This window comes from Octopus sinensis, linkage group LG12 (genome assembly GCF_006345805.1).
Source record: "Octopus sinensis linkage group LG12, ASM634580v1, whole genome shotgun sequence".
Taxonomy (NCBI): domain Eukaryota; kingdom Metazoa; phylum Mollusca; class Cephalopoda; order Octopoda; family Octopodidae; genus Octopus; species Octopus sinensis.
In genome coordinates this window covers 67,506,948-67,521,298 of record NC_043008.1, presented here as the reverse complement: position 1 = coordinate 67,521,298, position 14,351 = coordinate 67,506,948, and the positions used below count along the sequence as shown (strand labels likewise).

General features: G+C 36.0%; 1 long non-coding RNA gene across 1 annotated transcript; it reads left to right on the top strand.

The window, feature by feature from the left end:
* The first annotated feature begins 9,978 nt into the window (after positions 1-9,978).
* Positions 9,979-13,059, top strand: LOC118765550. Its single transcript, XR_005001412.1, has 3 exons — positions 9,979-9,994; positions 10,815-10,817; positions 12,923-13,059. It is a non-coding gene; the product is annotated as an uncharacterized LOC118765550 (long non-coding RNA).
* The last annotated feature ends 1,292 nt before the right edge of the window (positions 13,060-14,351 follow it).

The window sequence follows — 14,351 nt, the reverse complement described above, 5'->3', positions numbered from 1 at the left end:
TTCCTTGTTCATTGTCTTTAATTTACGTGTTCTCCGGTCTATCTCTTGTAATTCATTCTTCTTCCAAGATACTGTTCTTGCCCCATATCTCATCAAAGCAACCGCCTGCGTGTTAATTGCTTTAATCTTATAGTGGCCATTTAGCTTCGATTGGAGCACAAGCCGGGTTCTCCTCAAATACCCTTCCCTGTACATTACTACATTACTTTCATCTTGTGTTGGTTCATCTCTTTCAATGATACCCAGGTACTCATATCCCTCCTCTCCGACTTCCTTTATAGCTTCGCCACTTTCCAGCTTGAGTTTTATTATATCGATTTATCCTGTTTGTTGACTTTGGTCTCTTCAGCAGTACTAGCGTCCATACTTTGGAGTTTATATCGAGCTCTTGCTAGATATAAGTGAATATAATCATGTCTTCCAATTTTAATTTGTCAGACTGGAAGTCTAAAATATAATGCTTGTACACATTAAAAGTTTTCTGTCACGCACATTTATTCAGAGTTTCTAAATTCTGTGAAATAAATTGCTTTATTTGAACACGACCACAATTTATTGCCCTCTGATTCTTTCTACTCACAATTGACGTTCTTCACTTCGACATCCTTGAAAGAAGCTAATATTCACACCAATTAAGTCTATATGAATTATCTAAATATGTATTCTTACAACCTTTGTATATTTGTTTCATTTCTTCTGATTTCATCAGTTTTTGACATGTATTCATTTGTTTGTGTATAACTTTATGCAAATGTTTTTGCACTTTCGTTGTACATTATTTCCATTGAGTCACATAATCCAGTGGCTTGCGAATCTAGATTCATGTATTGGTCGGCTACTAATCGCATGTTTGCAACAGTTTGTTTTCAACGCGGAAAAAAGACCACTTTGTCTCTGGAGCCTACCAAACGTAATAAAAAACATTGTATTCTGCCTCTTTGTCTTTGACAGCAGCCATTGACCAAGCACACCACGTCTCTTTGGACCCGCTTCGATGAACCAGAAATCCAGCCTGTCTCACAGCTTTCTTCAACCAGCCTTCTGTCTTCATCGTTACCTGTTTCTTTACTACCCACAAGGGGCTAAACAAAGAGGGGACAGACAAACGGATTATGTCGATTATATCGACCCCAGTGCGTGACTGGTACTTATTTAATCGACCCCGAAAGGATGAAAGGCAAAGTTGACCTCGGCGGAATTTGAACTCGGAACGTAACGGCTGACGAAATACGGCTACGCATTTCGCCCGGCGTGCTAACGTTTCTGCCAGCGCACGAAACAGCAGACCACAGACCCAGCAGAACTGAAGTCATTTAAATTCTTGTTCCAAATTGTAATATAATTCGCATTTTGCTTTCGCAATCTTATTTTATAGCGAGTGGAATGAATCATAGCTTATTCAATTTATCTAGGTCATATTGTTCACTTCTTATTTCCGCTCGCTAAGTGTTCTTTCCCAATATAATGCGATAAAGCAATAATAATAATAATAATAATAATAATAATAATAATAATAATAATAATAATAATAATAATAATAATAATAAGGGTTTATCATAGCAGCTCAAGATCAATGCCTACCAACAAGAAACTACCAGGCCAACATATTAAAGAACGGCAGTAGCCCAACATGTCGTGTATGCCGACAACAAAATGAAACCATTGATCATGTTGTCTCCAAATGCAGTCTTCTAGCGCCTACAGAGTACCTCAACAGGCATGATAGAGCTGCACAATATATTCACTGGGTAATTTGCAAAAACCTGGATTTGCCCCATGAAAAAAACTGGTGGGAACACAATCCACCTCCAGTGCTTGAAAATGACCACATCTCACTTCTCTGGAACTTCACCATTCAAACTGACAGAAAGATAGATGCAAACAGGCCAGACATCATGTTGAAAGACTTCAGACAAAGAACATGCCTCCTCATTGATATGACTGTCCCAATCGATATAACGTATCTGTCAAGACCTACCAAAAACTGAGCAAATATAAAGATCTTGACATAGAAATCAGCAAAATGTGGAACCTGAAGACTAAAACAATACCTGTTGTCATAGGTGCCCTGGGAATGATAGCGAAAGGGAGTGATTGCTACCTAACTCAGATACCAGGAAACCCCAAAATGGCAGAAATTCAAAAGATAGTGCTCATGGGAACTGCTCATATCCTACGCAAAATACTCTCTATGTAATCCCAAGGTTTAAAACAAACTTTTTTTTATTTAATTATTATTTTTTTTTATTTTTTAATTTTAGTTTTATGTATTAGACATTCACTAGTACAACACCAAAAAAAAACCCAAATATATGGCACATAACTTCCAACCTGTTGTCTCTTGAGGTCTCTGGGTGAGACTTGGATCCAACTTGTACAGACATAAAGCAAAAGTCAAACATAGAATAATAATAATAATAATAAAATAATAATAATATAATAATAATATAATAATATAATAATAATAATAATAATAATAATAATAATAATAATAATAAGGGTTTATCATAGCAGCTCAAGATCAATGCCTACCAACAAGAAACTACCAGGCCAACATATTAAAGAACGGCAGTAGCCCAACATGTCGTGTATGCCGACAACAAAATGAAACCATTGATCATGTTGTCTCCAAATGCAGTCTTCTAGCGCCTACAGAGTACCTCAACAGGCATGATAGAGCTGCACAATATATTCACTGGGTAATTTGCAAAAACCTGGATTTGCCCCATGAAAAAAACTGGTGGGAACACAATCCACCTCCAGTGCTTGAAAATGACCACATCTCACTTCTCTGGAACTTCACCATTCAAACTGACAGAAAGATAGATGCAAACAGGCCAGACATCATGTTGAAAGACTTCAGACAAAGAACATGCCTCCTCATTGATATGACTGTCCCAATCGATATAAACGTATCTGTCAAGACCTACCAAAAACTGAGCAAATATAAAGATCTTGACATAGAAATCAGCAAAATGTGGAACCTGAAGACTAAAACAATACCTGTTGTCATAGGTGCCCTGGGAATGATAGCGAAAGGGAGTGATTGCTACCTAACTCAGATACCAGGAACCCCAAAATGGCAGAAATTCAAAAGATAGTGCTCATGGGAACTGCTCATATCCTACGCAAAATACTCTCTATGTAATCCCAAGGTTTAAAACAAACTTTTTTTTATTTAATTATTATTTTTTTTTATTTTTTAATTTTAGTTTTATGTATTAGACATTCACTAGTACAACACCAAAAAAAAACCCAAATATATGGCACATAACTTCCAACCTGTTGTCTCTTGAGGTCTCTGGGTGAGACTTGGATCCAACTTGTACAGACATAAAGCAAAAGTCAAACATAGAATAATAATAATAATAATAATAACAATAATAATAATAATAATAATAATAATAATAATAATAATAATAATAATAATAATAATATAATAATAATAATAATAATAATAATAATAATAATAATAAAAATAATAATAATAATAATAATAATAATAATGAAATGATGCTCAACGGGAGAAATACGTTGTTGAGCTAGAGGGGAAGTATAGGGGGAAGAGAAAGGGAATCAATGTTGTGACTGAGGAGTTAAAACAGACGTTGAAAGCTAAAGCACATAAACTAAAGAGATATGAACAGAGAATTTAGCAATACAGATTAAACAGACTGTTCGAGCAAAATTAGAAACGAGTTTATCAGGACCTGGATGGGAAAGAAAAAAGTGAAAAGACCGAGCCGGATGCTGAAGAAAACAAAAGATTCTGGGCAAGCATATTATCTCAGGAGAAACCACAGGAAACTGAAACAGGCTGATTAAAGACACTCAAAGAGCAGAGTGGAGAGTATCAGCAGGAGGATTTGAGAATAATCGAGATGATTAGAGAGCAGTGCAAGAGAATTCTTAACTAGATGGGGTTCAGGGCTTTTGGCTTAAAAACTTGACAGCTCTGCGCAGGAGAATTGCGAGACAGCTGGAGGAAATACTGAGTAGTGACATCCAAGTGCCGGCCTGGATGACAAAAGGAAGAACGGTACTGTGCCAGAAGGACCCAAGAAAAGGGAATGCGGTTGGAAATTTCCGACCAATATCTTGTTTGCCACTGATGTGGAAACTTATGACGGCCATCATATCGAACAGCATCCATGAGTACATAGATGAGAACGACCTACTGCCAGTGAAACAAAAGGGGTGTAGACGTAAGAGCAGAGGAACGAAGGATCAATTACTAATCGATAAGACTATCCTGGCTGACTGCAAGAAGCGACACAAAAATTTGGCGATGACATGAGTGGACTACAGGAAAGCATATGACATGGTCCCACACTCATGGATTATTGAATGCCTTAAATTGCTTAAGGACTCCAACAATATCCCCGAAGTTAATACAAAACTCAATGGCAACATGGCGAACTGAACTCAGCATGGGGAGTTCACCCTTCAACAAAAATACTGACGAGTAAAACTTCCCTCTCCACTCTCCCGTTGAAGTGGAACTTCAAAAAGTCGATGAGAGCTAGGCTGAAGAGGAAAGACTGTCTTCAGTCCTTTCATTCTCGTTCGCCATACTACCTTCTCTGCCATAACCACCAGACATAGGGAAATTGCCTTTCCTTCCCGGCCAAAAGACGGCGTTGGGACGATCCCCTATTTCTCTGGGATTATGTATATCTATGACTACATTATCAAATATTTTGTATGGTTTCTTTTAAATACGTTTGGCTGCTATACCTAGCATGTTGAATAGATGCAGCTTCGTGTTTCGTGTTAAGAATTATATTTCTATAATATTTAATTCCGAGAGAGAAAGATAGATAAGAAAAGCAAATAAAAGTTTTTTTAAAAGTGATATTCACAAGAAACTTCATGTATCAGAGAAAGGTAGGTAATAATAATAATAATTTTACTATAATGGGCGTTATGTCCGTCTGTCTGTCTGTACCCTCTTCACGGTCAAACGGCTGGACCAATGATCACGATGTTTTCCGAGATAACGAAGGAGGTAATTAGGCAGGTTTTTAGCGAAAAAAATGTGATAAAGTATGATTATTTAATGGATATTGAGGGTAATTGTTCAGTTTGCGGGCGTAAAAAAAAAGTAAATAAAAATTATTGGCGAAAAAGATATATAAACATTAAGGGGGGGGGGATAACTAATAAAAGGAACAAAGGGAAGTAAGTCAACTTATTTCTCCACTGAATTATACCATATACGAAAGTTTTAGTTTCGGATAGCTTTATTAAGGAATGGTTATGATGGCTTTGGCTCATCTTTAATCGGGATATGGCGACTAAGAACTTTGTCAATAACGATTGTATGCATAAAGCTGTGTAATGCTTTATTAAATTTTCCTTCGTTCCTTGCGATTATGACCTGGAAACGGAAATCAGGAATTGTAGGACTATCAGGAAAGCTGCGGCTATAAAATATAAGATAGAATTTAACAGTGAATACAGACAAGCTGAACAGAATAAGCTACAAAAACGCATCATCGTTGTGTTCGTGAGCTGTCATCGCCTCAACCAATGAAGTGCTAAAAGTGTGGATGAGCACGTGATTAGCAGCTTTCCCGGGGAAAGTCGAGAGTACTGTAGTTCGGATATAATAAATGACGAAAACTACCACCAGTATCCACAGGATTTCTTGAACAACTTAAACCCATTGGGATTTCTAATCCATAAAATCAAATTGAAAAAGAACACTCCGATAATGCTCCTTAGGAATTTCCATCAAGGCAATGGACACTGCAACGGAATAAGATATACGGGAACAGAATTAAGTTCCAATATTACTGAAGAAGTGATTACGACTGGCCATACAATGGTAAACACCTGTTCATTCCGCAGATACCCCTTATAATAACCGATGACCAGTTTTCGTTCCAATTAAGACACAGGAGGTTTTCTATAAAACCGGCATTCTCATTCACAGCAAACATGGCAAAGGGCCAGGCTTTAGATCGTGTAGGTGTATTTTTACCCACTCCGATGTTTATACACGGCCAGTTATACGTCGCTATGAGTAGAGCAACGGACTGCAGTAATTTGAAAATTAGTGCCGACCAAACAGAAAATATCGTCTACAAACAAGTTTTGCAATCATATTGATATTACCGAAAGGAATATGATTCATAATTTAAATTAGGTTATTCGTAAATTTTGAATGTATAAGAGTATAAACAAGCGTCAAATAGTGTAAACAACTAAAATAAAAGTATATCTAATTAACATTTTTCCTTAATACTGTTTATGTAGTGGTCGAAGGAAGCTTCCGCTTCCTTTGAATCATCATCACATGTCCCTTAGTCACAATCACATATCATATAGCTGCAATAAAATACAGTATCACCAATAATAATGTTATTTCTATAAGACATCACCTAGTAATCTATCAAGTCCATTTACACATTTCTCAATGCTGGTGACTTTCCTCCCTCATTTTATGCCTCCATTGTAGATGGATAGATTTTCTAGTAATCATGATAATGATGACGATGATGATAATAATAATAATAATGATAATAATAATAATAATAATAAATGCCCTGATGCAGTACCAGGCAGTGGCTCTCATGGCTTCTGATCTTAACTGATTGGAAGTGTTATCATGTACATTGTTTTGTCTTGGTATAAAAGATGGGCTACAGCAAATATTCTGCTCAATACCACAGATTTGCTTGTCAGTTGTTTGACCTTAACCAGTTGAGCATGTCCCTTAGTGGCTGACGATATGTGCATCTCTGATCACGAGCAGAAGTAGTGGGGGAGCATCATAGCCATGTGTTGAGGGGGATTCTTTGGGGTTTGAATAGTTCACCTCTGGAAACATGGGTGTTTCGTTCAGCCTCCTTAAACAACCCTTATTCAGGGACCTTTTGAGCTGGATGGGTTACTCGATCTGAAGAAAATTCTAACTGGGCTCCACCTGCAAGGTCATGTGCTGTTTATCTTGATATGAGATCACCATATCGCGCACATATGGTTGTGATGCATGTGCCTGGTGTACCCTTATCAGACGAGTAGTCATGATGGGTATACTGGGCTTCGTAAATTTTACCCCAGTGTCACTTTGATGGCATGCTCTGCTCGCTCACTCAATAATAATAATAATAATAATAATAATAATAATAATAATAATAATAATAATAATAATAATGATAATGATAATGATAATAATCATAATAATAATCATAATAATAATAATAATAATAATAATAATAATAATAATAATAATAATAATAATAATAATAATAATAATAATAATAATGATGATGATAATAATAATAATAATAATTTGACCGAGAAGGAACGCAGTTTTTCTCTGGTGGTTATGGCAAAAGAGGTTGCGTGGTGGACGCGATTGAAAGGGTTGAAGACGGGAAATCGTCCTCTTCGGCCTAGGCCTCATTGATTTTTTCAGGTGGAACTTGAACAGAAAAGTGAGGCTGGAGAAGGAGGTGCTGTCACCCAGTAAGTTTGTTGAAATGGCGAATGTGGCCAGAATGGCCCGTGGGAATGAGCCTACACTGATTGTCCGCCTGTAGACCGGATGAAATGAGGAGGAGAGGGATGCTACATAAGGTTCCTTTGATTAGGAGATCCAAAGTGTGTGAGGTTTCTTTGGTCACCTCTCGGTGTCACCCCTCCCCCTTTTGACGAAGTATATTGTTGGTTTAATCTCCTTGTCAGCTGTTTTTTTTTTACTGTTTACATGTTTAACCCCACTGTCCTTTGTATATCGTCCTTTATGATTTGTGTTCGTCCCTGGTGGCCAATAAAAAATTATCATTATCATCATCATCATCATCATCATCATATTATTATTATTATTATTATTATTATTATTATTATTATTATTATATTATTATTATATTATTATTACTATTATTATCATTATCATTATTATTATCATCATCATCATTATTATGATTATATTATTATTATTATCATCATCATCATTATCATCATCATCATCATCATCATCATCATCATCATCATCATCATCATCATCATCACCATCATCATCATTATTATTATTATTATTATTATTATTATTATTATTATTATTATTATTATTAATATTATTATTATTGTTGTACACACAACAGATTAAACTGTTGGAAAAGAAACATTCCTAACATCGAGTTACAACATATAAACTTAGATGGCAAGAATCCACCTAGCTGTCCCTAATAACACTTTTCTAGAGCTGAACTGAACTGGATTTTATGCCCACTTCCTCTATCCATCTGTTGAAATCTTTAGAGGTAGTTTCTAATGCACCTATAACTACTGGGATGTATTTTATCCGTACTTTCCATAGTCTCTGTAATTCAATTGCTAGGTCCTGCTATTTTGATATTTTTTGTATACCTCACATATTGATTTGAGATTGCAAAGTCAATTATCTGGCACTTTCTAATCTCTTTGTAATGAAACTGTCAAACGTCGGAAAATAATAGTGGTGATGACGATGGTGACGTACGTTACCTTACCTCAGTTTATGAGAGACAAGAGTTTGCCAAGAAACTCTGGTTATAATAGCGAAAATGAGGTTGGGCCTTTGAGATGCAATAAAGATGCAGACTGGCCACATCTGTTATCTTAAGACAACATCAGCAGATAATAGAGTAAGGAGGAGAGAGTGGACCAGCGAAGAAAACAGGACAGTGATACTATGTTACTTAGATAGTAAACCTAAAAGAAAGGGCAGTAGAAAACAGATGTTAACACTTTGGATAAAGAAAGGCATCTTTAAAGTAACTGAACAGAGACTAGTAGATCAAGCTAATGCTATTAGAAGAAGAAAGTGGATGACAAAATTGGCGGTGGAAGAGATCACACGAGAACTAGAATAGAAAGACCTGGCAGTAGGAAAGACAAACAACAATATAAGAAATACAACTCAAACCAAAGAAAAAGCTAAAGAAAAAATAATAATGGCGCTAACAATAAGGAAGATTTTATCAGAAGATTTTAGATGAGTTGCAAGAATTACTGAGTAAAAAAATTAGAAAAATATTGCTGGCGTTAAATGGTGCCAACAGAAGAAAGCTGCTAGATATGATTAGGACAGTAGATTCTGTCAGTGGCGAGGGGTGACTAGGAAACAAGGGCATGCATTCCACCCCTATTGAAGTTGGTGGGGGAATATTTCCGAGTGTTCCACCCCCACCCCCGTTTTCCGTGAAATGTTTAGTATTATATGCTTTGAAATATGGGGAGTCTGAAAATGAAAATAGTTTTCCCCCTATGATGCACTGTTTCGAAGTAGTTAGTAAGGCACGAGTAACGTACTTATAACTTTGGAAATCACCTTCCAACGATTTCATCCAGTAGGGGCTATTTAAGCTGTCGGCTTTGAGAAAAAAGTCGAAATTCTTTTTAAATTTTGGAAGAAAACTCGATATTCACGAACTCTTGAAGCCGATTGAGAGAGTACCGAATTAAGTAAATGTGTATAACATTGGACAACATTTGTCAGTGCTGCAGCTGTTCTAAATTTATTGACATTGACTTATCCCCTAAACCTTTCTTGAAGCCTTTCCTTCTCCTCAACAAATCGCAAAGCGTGTGACAGTTAAGATTTCATTCGAAAGTTTGTAGTTTTACCAAACATAGCAACAAATGCTGGGGGGGTTTTTTTTTTCGAGCGTTGGCTTAATTACACCTTCACTTGTAACAGCTATACGATGAAATGATTTTGTTTTGATTATCACTTCAAAGTGATATTCGTTTTCAATATCATTTCAAAGCTGAGAAAATGTATTCTTATACTAAAAAACTAACAGGCATGGGAAACAGAAAAAAAAGTTTTAGAATGAGTCATCTCGTCATTCACTCAGACTATTCAATTAAAATAACTATTAAATTACATTCAATTAAAATAACGATGACATTCCTTGCGGCCCACTTCAGTTTTGATTTTCAGCATAAACTTTGATTTCTCTTTACCAAGAATGATAACATACTTCTTATCTGTTTCAAAGTTGGGGAAAGTAAAGAGAAAACTGAACAAATGAACCCTTTTGCCATCCTAGGGGTGATTGAAAGCATGAGAAATTCTACTAGGTTTTAATCTTTTTTAAATGAATCGGAGCTTTACGCTAATAGATAATTTAGGTGTTAGTTTACTTTTTTACATAACCTTTCTTAAATACCTTTAAATATTTAAAATTAAATTTTAAAGCATTGGCATGAACGAATGGATGAAAACGTTACTTTGTAATCACACACACACACACACACACATACACACACATATACACTCTATGTGTAAAATAGTCAAAGAAACTCTGGGGTCACATGACTGAATTCAGGTGTTAAGAAAGGATAAACAATACTCTCTCCATTGGCTGAATCTTTTTAGAAAGTAAGCGTGGTTGTGTAGTAAGAAGTTTGCTTTCCAACTACATGGTTCCAGGTACAGACTTTTGCTAGTGTCTTCTACTATAGCCCTAGGCCGACTAAAACCTTGTAAGTGGACTTCATAGAGGGAAACTGGAAAAAACCGTCATATATATATATATATATAATTATATATATATATATATTATATATATATATATATATATATATAATATATATATATATATAATATATATACACACACTCTCACACGCGCACACACACACACCACACACACACACACATATATAATATATATACGTGTGTGTGTGTGTTTTTGTGTGTGTGTATATTCGTGTCTGTGTCCTTTACCAACGCTAGATAAATGTTGTTGATGTGTTACGTCCCCGTAACTTAGCAGTTCGGCGCAAAAGACCAAAAATTCGGCATGAGGCTTTAAGAAGGTACTGGAGTAGATTCATTAGACTAAAAATTGTTTAAGGTGGTGCCCCAGCGTGGCCACAATCTACTGATTGAAACAAATAGAAGATAAAAGATAAAACGTGTACTCTTCGATACCGAATAATCATACGAAATATATCAACAAGTAATAAAACACACCTGTAAATTGACTAAATATTCATTTATCGTCTAAATCTGTCCGACTATGAGGAAAGCCTCAAGAATCCTCTGAATAGGTAAGTGTTGATCTCTGCTGCACAGGACGGTAAAAACATCAGCACTTCAAGAGAGAAAAGTTGACAACGTGTCTGCTGGCTTAATACGGCTGATAGGTAAGCAGTAAAATATCTACTTTATCTGTCTTTCTTTTCCTTCACCACTCACTCATTTTTTGTTTCCCTCTTCGGAAATAAAAGAATACAAAGAAAATAACATCACTGCTCTTACTATGAGTGAAAGCAAGCAGTAAAAAATTTGCTTTCCCTTCCATATGTTTCTGTTGACCATTTTATACTAAGAAATTAAGGAATGCGAAATAAGTGTAAATATGACTACAATGAATCTAGTGAAAATTATCAATAATCAATTATATATTACACAAAAATTATTCATTGCGAGAAAATAGTAAGGCATGCAAGTGCATGCTTTTCATTTATAAAACTTTCGCCCCTGGATTCTTTTAACAGTTGGATTGATACTAAAAATACAGGAGACACTAACTTATTGATCTACGCAGGAGGAGTAGTAGTTAGCAGGAGATTAGATATTACACACAGAAAGATTTGAAAGAGAAAATGTGGAAAAGGAGATTACAAAATAAGTGAAAACTTTAAGACAAGATCTAGGTAGAATAGAAGCCTGCAAACTAAACAAGTTAGGTAACACAAGATTTAAATCTTCTCTAGAGAAAAAATACTTAGTCAAAGAGAAAGGGTTTGGGACAGTAATAGAAGAGTTGAAACAGCGTAGCGTAGCATAGCATTAGCGGTAAGTTCTCCAGATATCAGAAAATAATAAATCAGTATCAACAGAATGTATTTTTTGAGACAGACCAGAGGAGATTTTATAACCAAATAAATAGTAGAGAACGAAGTACTGAAGATGTGATACCTAATGCAGAAGAAGCTAGAAAGATCTGGAGTAATATTTGGGATAAGCCAGTCAATCATAATGGAGATGCAGTATGATTAAAGAAAGTGAAGGAAGAAGTAATGAGTGAGAAGCAGCCAGATCTAAGATTAACCAGTGCATTAACGAGTAAAGTGTTAGGAAAAATGCCGAATTGGAAGGTCCCAGAACTGAATTTAATTCAAGGGTACTGGAAAAAGAAATTTAGTAGTTTAAATGGGAGGCTGAGGAAACAACTTCAGGATTACCTGAATGGGGGAATAATACCAGATTGGATGACTAGAGGGAGGACAATACTCCTTATGAAAGCAAAGGTAAAACAGCTAGCAATTATAGACCAATCACTTGCTTAATATTAGTATGGAAGCTGTTAATAGGAATGCTTTCAGAAAGAATTTACGAACACCTTGACAATCAGAATTTACTGCCAGATGAACAGAAAGGTTGCAGAAAGAAGGCTAGAGGAATGCACGATCTATTATGTGTAGACAAAGTAGTTCTAAATGAAGTAAAAGCTGGAAAGAAAAATCTAACGATAGCTTGGATAGATTATAGGAAAGTCAATGTCATGATCCCACACTCAAGGACAAGTGAATGTTTGAGTATATTCAGTATAGCAGACAACATAAGAGAATGAATTAGCTTTAGCATGAGGAAATGGAAAGTAGATCTCTACTTCGGCGACACAGTTTTGGGGATGGTTAATATCGACAGAGGAATTTAACAAGGAGACTCGTTATCCTCTTTAATATTTGTCATATGTCCGATCCCCTTCAATTTAGTATTAAAGAAGGCAAAGGCAGGGTATCAGTTCAGAAATAGTAAAATTAAAATTAGCCATTTGCTCCACATGGGTGATCTGAAGGTTTTTAGTAAGAATGAAAGAGATAGATTCCTTAATACAGACTGTAAAACTCTTCAGCAAAAATATAGGCATGGAATTTGGCATAGAAAAGTGTACAATATTAGTCATGAACAGGGGACAGGTAGTCAACAGTGAAGTCATCCAATTACCAGATGGTCAGACATTAAAATCATTAAAAGAAGGAGAGAGTTAGAAACATCTAGGAGTATTAGTATCTGACAGAGTACGAACTATAGAAATTGAAACGAAAACTGAGGAGTACATCAGAAGGGTAAGGAAGCAAATGAAATCATAGCTAAATTGTCAGAATCTAGTAGAGGCTGTAAATACTTGGGCAGTATTTTTACTTAGATATACTGCAGCTTTTGTAGATTGGACAAAAACTGAATTAGCAAAGATAGACAGAAGAACTAGGAAGGAATTCAAAACGAATAGCGGACTCCACCCAAGGGCAAGAGTAGCAGGATTATACTTACCTAGAAAGGAAGATGGAAGAGGGCTAATATCAGTAGAAGAATGCGTGGAGGTAGCTAGGGTAGATATAGACTCCTATGTAGGTAGTAGTAAGGAAAAGTTATTAAGAACTTCTAGAGTCACAGCAAAACATAGGAAAACCAAAAAACCAAACGAATTTAAAAGCCAGAAAAAAGAACAGAAGTTATCTGACTTGCTGGAGAAAGCTTTGCAGAATAGGTTCTCAAAGATAGTTGCAGCAATAGTTGTAGTGAGACATGATTATGGTTGCATCAAGGTAGGCTGAAAATGGAGACACAAAGATTGTTAATAGCATCACAAGATCAAGCATTAACGACTAATTGGATAAATACTAAGATATACAAAATCCGATATAGGTTATGCAAATCAAAAGGGGAAAGTGTTACTCATATAGTTAATGATTGTAGCATGCTGACACTGAAAGAATAGGAGAAAAGACATGACAATCTAGGGAGAGTAATCCACTGGGAGTTATGTAGAAAACTACAATTTAACCAAACTGATAAATGGTATGAACATGAACCTAGTAAAGAAATATAAGATGCTGTGGGAGTTTAACATTCAGACGTGTTATCATGTACATTGTTTTGTCTTGGTATAAAAGATGGGCTACAGCAAATATTCTGCTCAATACCACAGATTTGCTTGTCAGTTGTTTGACCTTAACCAGTTGAGCATGTCCCTTAGTGGCTGACGATATATGCATCTATGATCATGAGCAGAAGTAGTGGGGGAGTATCATAGCCATGTGTTGAGAGGGATTCTTTGGGGTTTGAATAATTCACCTCTGGAAACATGGGTGGTTCTTTCAACATCCTTAAACAACCCTTATTCAGGGACCTTTTGAGCGGGATGGGCTACTCAACCTGAAGAAATTTCTAACTGGGCCCCACCTGCAAGGTCATGTGCTGCTGTTTATCTTGATATGAGATCACCGTGTCGCGCACATATGGTTGTGATGCATGTGCCTGGTGTACCCTTATCAGACGGGTAGTCATGATGGGTATATTGGGCTTCGTATATTTTACCCCAGTGTCACTTTGATGGC